Genomic DNA, 12736 nt, shown 5'->3' on the forward strand with positions numbered 1-12736 from the left:
TGGGTGAGAAAAAAGAAGAGGGAGGGAAAAAACTGATCGTTACTAAACATTCATATTCATAGCTATAAATGGAAAAAGTATTTTTGCAAGAGTCTGTTTGAAGGTGTCCATGTGAGAGCAAATGTGTGTGCCTTTAAAGAGCAGTCTATGTCTGTGTTACGTCTGCATTAATGCCATGCTGCCAACTTCAAAACACTGACGGGTACATTTGTCCTCTGCTTTCTCATCCTGTAAATGAACCCTTCCACCCCAGATCAGCGACAAACACTGGAAATGCAAGCAAAGACAATCATTTTGATGTCAGAAAGCATGGATGCAAAGCTTTTATCATCACGCCCATGCTTTTCTTGAATTACCTAAGAGGCGTTTGCTTTTGGTTCCAAGGCTACTCTGTCATGAACAAAGTCAGTGATGAACGGCCTCAGCACAGGGCCAAATACACACAGACTTTCAGTAACACACTGCTGCACAGCACCGGTCTCCTGCAGCCACAGAAACGCCATGTAGGTGGCTCTCAAAAAAGAATATCACAGGGAACTGTTTTTGATATTATCACATGTTGAACTCTGTGATCCATGTTGTGTGAATGCTAACACAAGAGAAAACTAGCAAAATTAAAGCAATAAGATCTTGTTAATTCAAAATGAGAATAAAGCAGAACATGCAAATATCATTTGTCTTACTGAATCAAGCAAAATTATCAGTTACACATCATTCATTTTCAAAATGTCACTTTTCAGAGGCTATTGTCATTAGCTGTTGCTGACTGTGCTAGAGGCTGTTGTGGCACAGTTCAGAGAGTTTCTGCTAAGACTAAGGTATTCCAAATGAAAGACTCGTGCTAATTGCTCAGGGGCCTTCAGGCTGAAACTGAAAAATTGGGGAACAGAATCTTTTCTTACAGGCAATTGCATTAACAAAGAAAATCGCAATGAGCTCCATGGTTCTTAAACCCAAGCTTTTGTTGGATTGTTCACTGAGCATGGGGATAAAAAGCTGAAGGAGAGAGCGATGCCAAGACAATTCTGCCTGGGGATTTTCTGGTTCAAATTCAGCCTGCTGCTGTTGCCTCCAGGAAAAGGAGCACATTTTCTAATGATACACACAATAGCTTTGCTCTCTGCAGTGTACCTGGACCTGGAAATCATTAGTTCCCCAGCTAAGCTGTGTAAAGCTCTGTGTAGAATAGGCTTCATGTAGGAAAAGCACATTTTCAATATGCTATCTGTACAAATGCCTTGCTCATTGACACTTCTTTTGTCTCTGCACCCTTGTTTAAACGGTTTCTGCATTCACACTGTCTAGTATGTCTGTATGCAAAGAGGGAATCATACCTACAGGATGAAAAAAAACATAATCATGAAGGGCTCTTGAGAACAGGACTGTGAATCACAAGCTGTTTTCGACTGCAAGAGAGCACTCAGCTATATTCTCCATCTCCCAGGGACCTGGGACTAGGTGTAGGTGGGGTCTGGCTGAGGTGATTTTGCTGACAGGGCATCATTATTTGTAAAGAATCCTCTCTGCTCCTTATGAGTGTAGCTGGAGCCGTGAAGCTGCTGCCACAGTTGGTGTCAGTCTGTGTGTGGAGGTTTAACTACCTAAGAGGACAGTCTCTGATCCCCTACAGCTACCACGCCCCTCCTCACACTACTTTATTGTGCGTCAAACAGAATCCTGGTCACAGGCCAGTGCAGATGGCTATAATTTGATGAGTGACTGCGCTTGTATTTATAATGCTCGGAGGAAACCGAGTCTTCCTCTCTTTCATGGACCACTGAATGAACTACACTGTTGTCTCTCTTTCCCTTTCCTCCTCCTCCACTTCTTCGTCCTCTTTTGGTCTCAATCTAGCAACACATGTCCGGAAAATCTATGGGGAAGAGAGACGCACCGACCACAAGTGCAGGAAGATTGGAGACATTCAGTTCACTTTGCGTCCTGTGACTTGTCTGTGCCGATGAGTCAGAGTCACTTCAGTCGTATTTTAAGTGAGTGTGAAGATGTGCTGGACAGACAAGATTTGAGCCTTTACAATGCTGATATTTCACTCCCTCGGCTGAATTGGTCACTAGAGAAAATACTTGACAGTCCACATTTCTTTCACATAATATGATTTGCGTGTTTAAAATGCTCTGCAGAGGCATAGATACCCAGTGTGTGTGTTTCTCCTTTACAGTATTGCTATGGTAACACTGCCTGGAATCCAAACAAACCACCTACTTCCATAACCCATGGTTAAACCATGGTTAGCTTAACTGTACAGTAAATAGTGGTTATGCTGGCCATTTGTTTCCTTTGCTGGGCTATGTCTACAACAACGGGGCACAATGGTCCCTGGATATAATTATATGAAGGATAGGGTGTTGTTAACCATAGATAGAACTGGAGAGCTTGTAAGGGTGTAACAGCGTTTGCCATATGCCAACATGGTCATTACCATGATGAGCAATTCCATCCCTCACAAGGGTCAATGGCACTTGTGCTTTTGACAAACATTATTTTCCACTTATGTCTGCAGACAGCATCCGTGTGGACTATCCCAACATTTTTATAAGGAGTGAACTGAACATCAGAAATCTACTAGGGCTGAATCAATTTGTTGATTGTCAGAAAATTGATCAATAATTTAGATAAGTGATTAACCATCACTACTGATTAATCCCCAGACGAATCACTAATAAAATCATTCATTAGTTGATATTCATGTACATGATATCTTCTGCGTTACAAATTCATCAGTGGTTTGTCAGTGTTGGAGCTTTTTGCCAAACCTGTCTCCTAGAAATCATGTCTACTAATAACCGGATAAATACTAAAATACATGCACATGTGGTTGCAACTGAACATTATTATGATACTTACGATTATTAACACATTGTTTTTGTTAAACATAATAAATCAAAAAATGTTCTTACTGAATGTGTTTGCTTGTTTCCTTTGTTTTCCTACAATATTTACAGATGCAATGCAGAATCTTCTTGAAGCAACTGGAGCACGAGTAAAGTTTTTTTTTTATGCTTAGGCACTCAGAGCACTAGTCTTAGTTAAATTTTTAAAAGTCAGTTGTGACAGACAAGACAGGACAGCGCTGTACTTTTATAGCCTACACCCAACCACACATGGGACTCAGGAGGCCTCTGCTTTGCACCATCCACCCCGTCCACGTCCCTCTGTCTTTCCTGCTCTGAAAAACATTAGCAAAACGCTGCCACTGAACATAATCTATGCAGTAATTACATGATTAGCAAAACAAATGAATAGCAACGATATATATCAAGGTGACAGAGCACTCTTGTGGCCATGATACTGTAGGCCAGTGTGTCAATCAAACAATCAGTGATAATTATTGGAAAACATTTGCCACCTCAGTTTTTGTTTGGGAATCAACTGTGTGTTAATTCACATGAATGTAAATGACCACATAGTTCCTATGAACAATGGATAACCAGGAAGACATTTTTTAACGAATGATTTTCCCACACTACTGACAGCACGCTAGCTGCTCTTAAAAGGAAATGATCATGTTGTTGCGACATGTTTACAGACCAGACTTTGTATGGAGCAGTGTGTAGAAGAAAATACTGCTAGGTCCAGCACTGTTAAACAGCAGAGAGCCAAGCCACAACTCTACATACCCTGACAGCACTGCTTTATAAGGACCCCCTCCCTCCCCACTGACTTTTCAGAAGTCACCAGGGACACACTTTTACAGGCTTTATGGAGCCATTTCTCAGACCAGGCTATGTCAGTATGAAAGCAAACACAGCATCATTTTAGTCCCCTTTCAAATTGCCATCCACCTCTACGTCCCTCTGAGTTACTCTGATGCCAGCCAGAGCGAAGAGGTACAATACATTAAAAAAAACAGGCTTGTGGAGCCGCCGCGGGGTGGCCTCCTCTCGGGCAATAATTAAAACTTTTCAGGTTCTTTCTCTGTAAAAGTCGCACTTGCACAACAGACAAGGGGTGGCGGCAGCAACGAAAAATTATGACCTTTCCTTATGAAAGGAGAATGGCAGTGTAATGTAATTTCAGCTTAGGAAAATGGACCTGTGAAAAAGGGGAGGGAAAGCAGCATGTGAAGGACTCAGTGTTGTCTGGGTTTGTGCTGTTAATGTTCTGAAAGGCTGGGTTTCCATATAAAATGAATAGAAGAGCCCCACTTTTTTTTGGAGGGATATAGAAAAAAGGATGGGGACTTTTCTCTGTTGCAGGAATAATGACGTTTGTAAAGTAAGTGACAGCCTGGATTGAGATGAGACAGAGCAGGACATCAGGAAGGATCAGGTTATAGGGGTGTAGCTTAAGGGCATACAACATCCAATCAAATCATTGGAAAGAGAAGGATCAGTCTTGTTTTATACCTCACAAACTCTCCATGAACTCCTCTTTACGGTCTGTACGCTCTCGTGCACAGTTGCCAGTGAAAATATTTCCATCAAATGTTGGCTGCATTTCAGGTTCATGTTAACTTTGCTGCAGCATATTTCAAGGCAGCAGGGAAGGAAAGAATGAAATATTGTGCTACTTCAAGAAGTACACAATGGGACATTCTCAAATTTTCAAGTCAGGCTTCAGCTACAAGGCAAACATCTCTCCTCAAAGTCACAAACTCCCAACCAAATAAGGTGTGTGACGAATTCACAGATTGTTAGCTCATCGCACTCAACTAAAAGACTCACAGGTCATAATGACTTTGGACTGATGATCTCACTCACCTAACAAACTTGTAAGGCAAACACAGCCCTGAACAGAAGCATTGTAGTGACTCAGGGCTCTGCTGTAGTTTATGACTGGCTAATACAAAGCGTGCCTCTGTCAGCCCAGCCGAGCTACGGAAGCCATCAACCGCCAACGTCCCACTGGGTGGGTCCTGTTAAAATAATCCCTCTGTGACATCAGAGGACTGTCCCCCCTCCTTCTCCTCAGACTATTTCAACATATAGCCCTTCTCACACCAGATGACCCCCTCTACACCCATTCACACACACACACACACACACACACACACTTTCTTTTGCCAAATACTCACGTACCTCAAGAAACGGTTTTCTAACAAGTGATTGTTTACACATTTAGCTGTGACTTTCTCTGTTTTCCCTCAGCCAGAGCGGTGCTGTTTATAGACTGAGCTGAAGGACATTTTAACATACTGGTAATGAATTCCAGTGTGAAATCTCACCATGTGAAAAGTGGGCAGAATGGCGAATCAAAGGGAGAGGACAGAAAGGAGGAAAGTAGAGTCAAGTATGTACTGTTAAATTTAAGACTTTTACAGTGATACATTTCTCATCTTGCACAATAGAGAGTGTCCTCTGCTCCTGCTCCTTTACACCTGGCATATCCTAATTAAAGGTCAATAAAGGATCTTCATTATCCTACAGTACTTGATTTTAAAACAAAGCTTAAAGGTGAAAGAACCAACTGAGAACACAGCGTGTAATGCTCGACTGCCTGGGCTGCTTTGGCTTTGTTTCACAGCACTGATGGCCCAAAGTAAGAGCAGCTGGAAATTAGCTGGCGGTTAAGTACAGCCACTTAAGTCTCTAATATTTACAATGTCAACACAAAGTCAGAGAGCAAAGAGGTTTTGTGTCCTGGTGTTACATCTACTGATTAGAAAGGGTAATGAAACAAAATTATTTTAATGTTGGTTATTTTAGGCCACCAGTTTGAAGTGTGATACCACATCTCATACCTTTAAAAAGCTCTGTTGACATTATCATCATCCCCAAATTTTCCTGTGATGCAGCTTGGTGAGAGGAATTTTTCTTTTTTCCGTGATGTGTGTACATTTTCTGTTCTGTCATATATATATCTTTGTGTCATTTTCCAAAATTTCTGCCTACAGTATGTGCAAGGTCTTGCACTGGCAAGTGAACTTTCCATGTACAGCAACAGTGACTAAAGGAATACTCCACTGAAAATCCATTTTTAGGATATCAAATACCACATGTAGGCTTAAAAGGTGGATCTACAATGCTTGCTCCTTCACTCACAGCAACTATCATAGTTTCAACATAGCACACCAGTGGCTAGATACACTAATTATATGTAGTACTATTGCTGTGTCTCCTCGCCTTTAGCAATTTGTTGTCAAAGCAGCAAATGTTACTGAATGAGATCAACACTGTATGAGAAGATTATACTGCTGGTGTGGTTTAAGTTTCTTTGGACATGTTTTGAAAATTACTTGCTGTGACCATGGATCACTAATGGAATCCGTTAGCTAACAGGAAGTGAGCTTCTCAAGTTAACTTTAATGATCCATGAAGGAATAATTCTACAAAAATTTACAGTTAAGGTTGGAAATGTTGTGCTAACTTATTTGCTTTCTTACCAATAATTAGATGAGAAGACTGACTACTCTCAATTCTTTGCATGAAATATGTAGCTAGAGCCAGAGGGCAATTAGATTAGCTTAGCATAAAGACTGGGAGCAGGAGGAAACAGCCATTCTTGCTCTGTTCAAGTTCAAAAACATGTTCAACAAGTTGGGGTTTATATTATAGTTACATGCTTTAATGTCCTCTAGGTGAATGGTGGACTATGCTAAGCTAAACGCCTCCTGGCTCCCGCTCCATGTTTACTGTGCAGACATGACAGTGGTATTGATCTCTTCATCTAACCTCTGGCAAGAATTTGAATAAATGTATTTCCCAAAATGTTGAGCTGTTTTTTTAACAGTATTAAAGGGTATAAATATTTGATGGTCAAAAGACTTTCAGTGGAGTATTCCTTTAGCTTTGAATTTGAGGCTTTCCAACTTTAACTTAATGAGTCGCACATTTTTGATGTAGCCACTGTCCCTGTGCCGTGCCTCAAACACTCCCCCACAATTCCTGGTACTTTACTTAATGTCAGCACACTGTGCTCTTGAAGTTTATTCTCTGGGTTTTAAGGTTTCTATCATACGTCCGACTGGTACACTATTGCTCAGTATTGAGAGTGGCTGGGGCATTATTGGAGCCGTCACAATTTTAAGTATGAATGAGCAGAGAGCACTAAACAGAGCTATGATTTGGTCTCATAATTTCCACCATGACACACTGAGTATGTCTGCATGTTTGCTCTCATCCTGATTCTTTTAGGCCTGATTCATTCGCCATTAACAGTCATTTATGACATATCAATAGCTCCATTCAGCTTTGCCTATGACTGTAGTTAAAGACAAGTGCTGGCATCAGTCACTCTACCACTAATTATCAGCGTGACATTGGCTTTGCAGTGTGCTGGAAAACACTTTGCTGAGTAGCAGTTCACTGTCATAAATCATTCCACAGGGGAAGAGATTTAGGACCTGGACCCAGAGAAACCTCCCTCAGCTGGGGTCCAGTGCAGGGGACCACTTCACAGAGAATTAGTTTAAGTTGGGTTTGGCTGCTGAAGAGGCTCTGAATATTTCCCAGGCAGATCTAATAAATTAAATGACTCTCTCTGGTTTTGTTTTTATCTCTATTTTTGTCTTCATGTCTCACCAGGGTCCCATTTATTAAAAATGCAAAAGAATTTGTAGTAGCCTGGGTAGTTTTTATATATATAAGTATTTCCAAGCTAGTGCTCATTTGATACCTGACTTTTGGTGTGTCAAGACTATACTTGTTTTGGTACTTTACTTTGAGAAATGGAAGAAGGTTTTTCTACAGAGTGATTTGTTTCAGCAGGTTGTCCATTAATCACAGGATTGGTGGTTGAGTCTCTGGTGTCTTGTAGCCACATGTAAAAGTGTCCTGAGTGAGACACTAAACCCAAAGTTGCTCCCAATGGCCAGGCTCTGCTTTAGCTCCACTGTTACTGGTGTGTGTGTGAATGGGTAAATTGGAGGCAATTTGTTAAGTGCTTTTTTCTGCCAAGACAGAAAAGAGCTATATAAGTCCATTTCACCAAAAAATGAAAAAATACTGATGATAAGAGTTCAAATATGACCGGGCATCCAACACTTGACAGCTTTCAATGCTTTCATATTTTAAAACAAATGTACTAAGATTCATTGCCCAGATACAGTTTTATGTTGAATCCAGTTTCATTTATGCACAAATAAACCAAACAAAATCAAATAAAACGTTAGAAATGTCTCATGTTTCTCACCTTATTTAGACCTCACATTGATCTAATGTCTAGAGGGAGGGCTGGATGAAAGACTAGTCTTAAGCTTCATAACTACACACTTAGCTATGACCAAATCCAATAGGGAGGCCTTTCTATAAATGAGGCCCCCAGTCTTGTTTGGCTCCGAGAAGGGAAACTGTGATACAGAAGCTGCAGTGAAGGGGCCTCCCAAAACCCATATCCGGCTTTAACTCGGGTCTGCAAAGTCATTTTATGTTTGCGATCAGAGCGTCACATTAGCCTCATAATGAGAACCAGCTGAAGGCACACACCACCAGACTGACCTTCTCCAGCTCAGACTGACCCCCCCCACCCCCCCCACCTCACCACCCCACCCCTCCCCCCACACCCTGGAGACACCTCTCTCTCGCTTAACCCTGCTGAGTTTAGGCCCGGATAAATGCTTTATCCAGATGCTTGCTCTCAAACCCTTCCATCACGCAGTGTTACTATAAACCATTCCAGTGCACACACCCACAGACAGAAGTACACGGTGAAAACATGCACTTATTACTAGACGAGAACACACACACCACACGTACATTCCTCCTCGGCCCGCTGGCTGAGTCAGCCCACCGTCTCCCGCCATTCACACAACCGTTTTCCACCAGGCTACCGTTGAGGAGGCCAGCCCTGCTCCACCCAGTCCACCCAGACACTTTTCCCCCCAGCTCAGCTCTCATTCAGGAGAAGTTAGGAGCACCCTCCCTCCCACCAACACCTCTCTTTCCCATCCCTCTATCCTCTCTCTCTGTCTCTCTCTCTCTCTCTCGCTCTGCCCGCCATTTAGTTTTCAGCCCAAAATAAACAGCGTACAGCTATGGAAAGCCCGGGAACTCTGTGTAACAACTTAAACAGCACTCCAATGTTCCAGCTCTGACTTATACATCCCTCTCATTTTTCCACAGTTTGTATGGTTTGGTTTCATTATTGAGGCTCTAACTTGAAGATGGATATCAGTGGTTTCAGTGGAAAATGTTGGTAGCTGGTAGTAGACATGAGGGAAAGTCTCTGGGGATTTGAATTTGAAACCGACTCCTCTCTCGCTTCTTATTTTGAGTTCTTACCACCAACTAATGTATTTCTGAGCTGATAAAATAGATACAAATCCAGTGATTTGTAAGTGTTTTTATTAACAATTCATGTTAGAGTTTCATATTAGTTTATTTTTTTAAGGAAGTGACATTTGAATTATTACATATGTATGACTCAAACCAAAATAGTCAGAACAGTGATGATTATTTGAAAGGACACTGAGTGGCACAAATGGGGATTTAGTCAGATGTGGAAATTTGTGCTTTGTTTATTTAACCTTTCTTTATACAGAGTAGATTTTCTCAGTCTTTTTCCAGAAACGCCCTACACCACACAGTAACATACACACACCTGGAAGCTAACAATGCAGTGGGAGGTAATGTAAGTTACTTAAACCTTGCTTTCACTTCTGTCTCCCAGATTTATTCTTTGTTCTGGTCACACAAGTCACCCACATCCCCCCAAAAAATGGGCCATCTCACCCATGAAGTCATGCCTACCTACATATGACATATAACGCTTCAACATAAGAATACACATTCAACATAAACACTGGTTATGTTGGACCAGAATGCTCGTGCCACATCTGTGGTAATGGTTTAAACATGTGGTGACAAAATTGCCGTATGGGGAAACAAACTGTGTCCCTGCCAAATCATTCACTGACAGCGGCCACTCTGTACACCGCACTGGGCCTGAGGGGATGTCATGGCAACATGCATCCTCTAACACAAGCCGCTGTTTACTCTACATAACTCACGCCTGTTGGCAGCTGTGCTTTGTACGCATGTAGCAACAGTATAACTCCAACAGTGTAATCTATGATGGCTGCACCAACCTTCACCTTGCTGGTAAAAAATGAAACTCTTTGTTCTTCCAGCCATCTGTCATAGTTTTTCCTAAACAAAGGCTTTGTAGTAGCTGATAACAAAATCAACAGATATTAGTCTACTGAATCAAGCTGAGATGGCCAAGCTCTGTGTTTAGATCAGCTGTTCACACACACTTTTACTCAAGGTCTAAATAGCTTGAAAATGGCTCCCAGCCATTATTTCACCTGGAGGCACATTATTTACTTATAGGTTGCATCATCTGAGATAGAGTTGTCAGCCTTGACCACCACAGTGCAGAATAAGAGCAGGGTGGGAAAGTCCTACTTTGGCTGCTACTGCATCCTCCCTAAGATCCAAAGGTGTTATTTGAGACAGGAGGGTCAGGATGCTGGTTAACAAGGACCTTAGGGTGTTATTTAGAAAGTACAACGTGTCCTCGGATAAATAAGTGAAATAGAGAGGGAGGGAGAGAGGAGAAGGTCAAGTTTAGGTACCTAAAACTACTTGGTTAAAGGGGCTATAAGTTTAGCAGTTGCTACTTAGCAAACATTAGCATCTCTGTTTACTTACCAGTCTAGAAGAAACATTATGAGTTCAGCATCAAACTTCATTTCTTTACTCACCGAGAGCTGTGTCCAGACATGGAAAGCAACAACCAATGTTAACTCTTGTCTCTATCACATCTTTCCTTCCACTGAAGTTAGCATGCTAACCAGTTAGCCCTCTGGCTTGTCACTCTCCAAGAACAACTAACTATAGCCTCCAATCTGCCTTGAAGATCTAGCACTGCTCAGAGGGCACATTATAACCTCTTGTCTTGTAAATGCAACAATGGCTGAAGCTCTTGACAAGTGGCCACCACCCGCTCCTCGCAAGAAACCACATTCAGCACCAAAGTTTATCACTGATAGGGGATATGAACCTTGTTATTCTGTGTTGTTTATATGCCAAACTATTCACACCAACCTAAGAGGTTTTGTGGTTGTACACAATGTAATTCTATGTCCACTTTTTTTTCCAGAGAGGACAGTAATTGTCTGAGTGACCCAAGAGCTCGCTCATCAGGACATAGTGAACATGGGTCCTAAGTTTTTGAATAAACATCCAATGCTGTCTTTTAATCTGGTGATGACATTCTCCTTGGTTTTATGTGTGAAAGTGTAACTTGTGACAAGGGTCATGAGTCAGATTTGAAGCCAGAGGACCACGAGTTCATGTGCATCATAGCTTTGCTGAACCTCAGGGATGCCTCAAAGACAAAAAGCACAAAAAACTTCAGAAAAAAATTTGAAAGACAAAATGTTCAGAGAGAAAGAAATATGATGAAAAATAAAGTAAAGAAACTGGGGATCACTCTCCTGGGAGGCTTAGAAAAATATAAAGAGTGAATACAGAAAGATTGAGAGCTACATCAGACATCTTTATTTCATTATGCTGTTCCTGCAAGTTAGCACAGAACTTCAGCAGATAGACAGACAAGGTCCTTATTACACCCAATTTGCATTTAGATGATAACAAGAGCAGGGAGTTTGAATGGGCTGTTGTTCCAACAACTTCTTCGTGTATCCAACAGATGTAATTACGAGTAATGCACCTCATTGCCTCTGACTGATTACGGTGTTATTTCCTCATTCCGTCTGAGAGAAGTTGCTCATAATCTTCCTTTGTGTAACCCCCAAATGTGCCTGGCTGATTCCACTAAATGCTGCGTGCTGTGTTTGAAAGAACCACGTGTATTGCAGACGACTGTGGAGAAATCAAACTCTCTCCCCTACTGTACCACCCACCTCGAAGATGATAGCACATCAGGGCGGTTATTGATGGAAGTTTGCTACTTCTTGACCTGATCTATGGAGGTGTGTGTCCTGAAAGTGTAACCGCTGTACCACAGTCAAAGATTTGTCTAAACTGCCAGAACTCTGGATACAAAGTTTAATAGTCTGTGACAGCTGACACTGAAAACAAAACAATGAAGCATATATCCATGATCTAAACAGGGAGAGCTACAACAGCTGTTGGTTATGATGTAGTCATAGTGGGGAGGGGGTTGAGAACCTTTTGTTAACAGCTCAACAGGACAGGGTTCAAGCAATAGATTAGTGAAGAGAAGAAAGTTTTTTCTATGATTTCTGGAAGTAAAAGTCCAGTTCACAGTCTGTTTAGACAATGATATGCTGCTGAAAGTTGGAGCTCTTTGGAGGCTTGGACTGACATGAGATTCTCCTGGTTCAATCATCAGTACAGAAGATGAGTAATGTCTGGAGCTTTGACAAAAAGTCAATGGTACAAGCCTGTGTCCAAGAAAAAAAAACATAAAAACACAAGTCAGTGATGACTCCCAAGGAGGATTTTGGTAAAAACATCAAATCACTGAGCTTAAAATTCTGTCACTGACACAAAAAGCTTTGTAGAAACTTGATGAAACATTCAACAAGTTAAGTAAGTTCACTTTTAGATTCGGGGTAAACGTGACATGAATTCAGTAGGGCTGCAACTATTGATGATTGTCATTATCGATAAATCTGCAGATGATCTATGATCTTGTCTATGATGTGAGAAAATTGGGTGTAATTTCTCACATGCCATCAGGTGATGTATTTAGATTATTTTTTAAATTCGGCCACCGCCCCAAGACCTACAGTAAAGAAATTCAGTTTTCTACGGTGGCCCTGAGAGCTCAATGCACTGCAACTTAGGAAAACACATGCATAACACAACCAAATACACAAACGCACTGCAAATACAAATACTCGAAG

The 12736-nt window shown here is 41.5% G+C and overlaps 1 protein-coding gene across 1 annotated transcript in view; it reads right to left on the minus strand.

The window, feature by feature from the left end:
* cspg4 (chondroitin sulfate proteoglycan 4) overlaps window positions 1-12736 on the minus strand; it is a 69661-nt gene that overhangs the window by 32479 nt on the left and 24446 nt on the right. The gene's annotated exons all lie outside the window — the stretch shown is intronic.

This window comes from Trachinotus anak, unplaced genomic scaffold (genome assembly GCF_046630095.1).
Source record: "Trachinotus anak isolate AG129_WGS33_773 ecotype Australia unplaced genomic scaffold, CSIRO_AGI_Tana_v1 ptg000002l, whole genome shotgun sequence".
In the NCBI taxonomy this organism is placed as follows: Eukaryota; Metazoa; Chordata; class Actinopteri; order Carangiformes; family Carangidae; genus Trachinotus; species Trachinotus anak.